General features: G+C 56.4%; 1 long non-coding RNA gene across 1 annotated transcript; it reads right to left on the bottom strand.

The window, feature by feature from the left end:
• Positions 1-2,860: 2,860 nt before the first annotated feature.
• On the bottom strand, positions 2,861-3,270 carry LOC126053345 (uncharacterized). Its single transcript, XR_007510339.1, has 2 exons — positions 3,181-3,270; positions 2,861-3,030 (listed from the first exon to the last, which is right to left on the bottom strand). It is a non-coding gene; the product is annotated as an uncharacterized LOC126053345 (long non-coding RNA).
• Positions 3,271-4,646: the final 1,376 nt, after the last annotated feature.

The raw sequence follows: 4,646 nt of genomic DNA on the forward strand, positions 1-4,646 counted from the left end.
TCAGAGGAGCCAGTGGAAATTGGTGAAGCTAGAGGAGGAAAGAGGAAAAAACCCAGGCAAAAATGAGAAAAGAGGAAAAAAAAAAAGAGAAAAAAGTAAGAGAAAAGAGAAAATGTAAGAAAATTAAAGAGGAAGTAGAGGAAAATAAGAAAATGAGGATAGAAGAAAAATAAGAAAATGAGGATAGAAGAAAAATAAGAAAATGAGGATAGAAGAAAAATAAGAAAATGAGGATAGAAGAAAAATAAGAAAATGAGGATAGAAGAGGAGGAAATGGAGAAAAGAGAAACGAAGCCAGTGGAAACTGGTGAAACTGGAGAAATTAAATTTAAAAAAAATAAGGAAAAAAAAAAAGAGCAGGAGGCGGAGGAAGGTGGTACGGAGCAGGAAACGGGAGAGAAAAGGAAGAGAAAGGCAAGAAAAAGAGCAAATGGCGAACAGGAACCTGCTGGAGGAAGGAGATTTTCAGGAATTTAAGGAAACGCCCCAAAACGAAGCCGGAGCTGGTGGGGCTGGAGGAGGAACTGGCCGGAGGCGGCAGCTGGGTGAGGCCCTTCCCCCGCTCGTTCTGGGGGGACTCGGGGGGTTTGGGGGGGTGGGGGGGGCTCTTGTCGTTGCAGGCGCCGTGGCCGTCACCCCCACTCCCCCCTTTTTTCTGTAAAACCCCCAAGAAACGGGGGACACTCCCCACCCCCCCCCCAAACCCCACTCCAGCGTCACCAGGCTCCGGCCGTAGCGCTCCGTAGGTCCCGCCTGTTGCCGCAGAGTAAGTGATCAAAAATCCCTTCTTTTTCCCCCCAAAAGGCGACGTGCGGGAGGGTATGGCTGAAACTCTGGAAAAGGGGAAAAGAGGGGAAAAAAAAAAAAAGGGTTGTTTTTGCGGGGGCGGAGGGGGGGGGGGCGGGTCTCGAGTGTTTTTGCCCCCTCAGGGACGCAGCAAAACGCAAGAAAAAAAGGCAAATAACGGTGAGAAAAATGCCAAGGAAAAGTAAAAAGAGACCTCGGGTCTCAGGATTTAACCAAAAAAAGGCAAATCTGCAGCCAGAGCGCACTCAGGAGCTTTTCCTCAGGGACCTTTGAGGATAAAAACACTGATTTGATTAATGTGGAGCCGGTCAGAAGTAAGATTTTTATTTAATTTTGTTGTTTTGGGGCGTTTCCGTTGGTTACTGGCTGGTGGAGCTGGGTCAGGGTCCGGCCTGGGGTCGTGGCGGGGGGGGCGGCGTGTTTTGGGCTTGTTTCTAGCCTTTCCGCAGATGCAGTGGTAGGAGGCAGCTTGGAAGAAAAGCCACTTTTTTCCCCCCAAAACGGAGCTGGAAAATCAGGATTGCGGCTCGTGCCGAGCATCCCCAGGAGCTTCCCTTAGGAAAAAATAACGTAAAGAAACCCCCAACCCCTTAAAATGCTCAGCAGTGGAGGGGGACGGAGCCAAGCAGGGGCGTGGGGGGGTGTGTGCAATAATTCTATTTTCAGGTTTTCTCCATAAACAGCAGCAGGATGATTAAATTTAGGCTTTTTCCCCCCAAACAAGCTGTAAGTGTAGGAGCGAGCGAGGGGGGAGCAAAAAAAATTAAGGCAAAAGCCCCCAAATGGCTTCATCCGCGATGGTGGCAAGTACCCTCGGCGCGCCCCAAACCCCCGGTTCACCAAAATCGCCCGGTTTGGGGTCGGGGAGGTGGGGGGGCTGCGGATTTGGGGCATTTCCAGCCATTTTCGGTATCGCGGGGCTGTTGGGGCGCGGTTGCACCGGTGGGGGGAGTGCTGGGGCCCCCAAAATGGCCACGCGGCATGGTTACGCCCTCCCAACCCCGTCACCCCCCTCCCGGTGTGGAGCGATGCGAGAAACGATGGTTTTTATGGATAAATGGGGAGAAAAAGGGTGTCTTTACTGCTTTTACCCCAAAAGGTGGCTGACGGGGTGTGGGGGGGGCTGTGTCTCGCAGGTGTTTTTTCCAGACCCCCCGGCCGGCGCCCACACCCGCTGCTCCTGCGCCTCCGACTGTAAAGCCGAGGATTCGTAGTCTCAAACCGCCAGATTGGGGCAAAAAAGGGTCTTCAGAAACACGTAGGGATCAAAAAAAAGGGTATTTCTGCTGCTTTCACCCCCAAACCCGGGAAATTCTGTCCAGATTTGGGTGCGATGGGGGTGGCACAGTTTCACCCTGGGCGGGTTTTGCCGCTTCCCCCCCTCCCCGTTCTGCTCTACTCCCCCAGATCCACAAATCTGAAAAGGAAAAAATAAAAACCAACCCCAAAGGCCAAAAGTGCCCCAAAACGTGCAGCAAGAGCTGTTGGCCGGGCCCACGCCCCAGACTGGGACTTTTAGTGGAAAATGGGGCTTTTTACAAAAAAAAAAAATGGAAAGCTTAGTCAGCACCTTCGCATGTTGGCTGGGGAGGGGGGAGGCTTTTTTTAACCTTTGTCCTAGTTTTTTTCCCCAAAACAATCGGAGTTGAGAAGCCGCAGAATTTTTGGGGTAGGGAAGAGCTTGGTTGCTCCAGCTGTTGTTCCCGGTGTTGTTCCGGTTGTTGTGCCCGTTCTTGTTGTTGTTGTTGTTGTTGTTGTTTCTCTCCCCTCCCCCGCTCTCCCCCTGACGCAGCGATGGTGCCTAAAACGGCCTCGATCTGCCCCAAAATGGACAATTGGGTACAAAAAATGGCTAAAAAGTAGAAATCCCCCCCCCAAATAAGAGGCAGGAAAGGTGAGCGAGCGGAGTAAGTACCAGTGGGGCCCCCCTGCGCCCGGGATGCGCGCCCGACCCAAAATCCCGCTTTCTGAGTCCATTTTGCGCCCGGGACGCGCGCCCGACCCCAAATCCCGCTTTCTGAGTCCATTTTGCGCCCGGGACGCGTGCCCGACCCAAAATCCCGCTTTCTGAGTCCATTTTGCGCCCGGGACGCGCGCCCGACCCAAAATCCCGCTTTCTGAGTCCGTTTTGCGCCCGGGACGCGCGCCCGACCCAAAATCCCGCTTTCTGAGTCCGTTTTGCGCCCGGGACGTGCGCCCGACCCAAAATCCCGCTTTCTGAGCCTGTTTTGCGCCTGGGACACGCGTCCGACCCAAAATCCCGCTTTCTGAGGCCGTTGTGCGATGGGGATGCATGCCCGACCCAAAATCCCGCTTCCTGAGCCCATTTTGCGCCCGTGACGCGCGCCTGACCCAGAATCCCGCTTTCTGCACCTGTTCTGCGCCGGGGAAGCGTGCCGGACCCAAAATCCCACTTTCTGAGCCCGTTTTACGTGGGGGACGTGTGCCTGACCCAACCCCCCCGCTTCCTGAGCCCGTTTTGCACTGGGGGCATGCGACCGACCCAAAAACTTGCTTTCTGAGCCCGTTTTGCGCTGGGTACGCGTGCCTGACCCCAGCCCCGCCCTCTCTGAGCCCATTTAGCGCCGGGGAAGCGCACCGGACCCCAAACCCCGTTTGTTTTTTGTTTTTTTTTCAGTGAAAAAACCCCAAACAAACCAAAACCACCCCCCAAAAAAGCCCCCTGGGGAGGCCCCGCCCCCAGGTTGCTTTTTTGGGGCAGTTTCCCACGTTTCCGGCAGTCCGGGGGGGTTTCGCTTTCCCCCTTTGCGGGGCGTTTCGGGGGGCGGCGGCGGCGGCGCCCACCCGCCTCCTCTGGCCCCAAATTCCCCCCGATTCTCCCCAAACGTGGCCAGGGACCCAAAGGAAGGGGGTTTGCACCCCGGGGGGGAGGGGCGGGGCGGGGCCCCCGGCGGGCGCCCCTCCCCCCGCGCCGGGAGGTTTTTCTTTTCCTGAGAGAACGCCGTTGTCTCAGGTTTTGCTTTTTCTCCTCCGCACCCAAAAAGGCCAAAAAAAAGCAAAAGGCGCCGGTGGGGGCACCCCCGGGACCCACCCGGGGCGGGGTTCGACCCCCCGCGGTGCCCGCTGACGGCCTGCCTCCTTGTATCGCGATAGGGCCCGTTCCCCCCCCCATATCGTGATAGGCCCCCCCCAATTCCTCTACAGCCTTGGCCCCCCCATATTGCGATAGGGCCCCCCTGGCTTGTGATAGGGCCACCCTCCCCACCCCACCCCCGTTCCTCTGGGGCTTTGGGCCTGCCTGTATCATGATAGGGGCCCCCCAGTTCTGCTGGTGCCTCGGCCCCTCCATATTGCAATAGGACCCCTTGTATCGTGATAGGGCCCCTCCAATTCCTCTGGGGCCTCAGCCGACCCCCCTGTATCATGACAGGCACCACCACCACCCCCAGGGCCTCAGCCCCCTAGTATCACAATAGCTGCCCCCCCCCCCCAGTTCCTCTGGGCCCTCAGTGTTGTTTGGGGGATCCCACCATAGAGGGACAGGGTGACCCCTTGTCATGACAGGGGACCCCATATCATGACGGGGACCCCCATGTTTCTTTGAGGACTCCGTGCCACAAGGGGAACACTGTCTTTTAAGACAAGTATTGCGATGAGAATCCCGTATCGTGATGGACACTCTATAGCATGACGGGGCCCCCGTGTTCCTTCAAGGACTCCATGCCACGACGGGGAACCTGTACCGCTTTGACGAGCCCATGTCACAACGGACCCCGTATCGTGATGGGGACCCTGTACCGCTTTGACGAGCCCATGTCACAACGGACCCCGTATCGTGATGGGGACCCTGTACCGCTTTGACGAGCCCATGTCACAAC

Source organism: Accipiter gentilis, chromosome 33, assembly GCF_929443795.1.
Source record: "Accipiter gentilis chromosome 33, bAccGen1.1, whole genome shotgun sequence".
NCBI classification, from domain to species: domain Eukaryota; kingdom Metazoa; phylum Chordata; class Aves; order Accipitriformes; family Accipitridae; genus Astur; species Astur gentilis.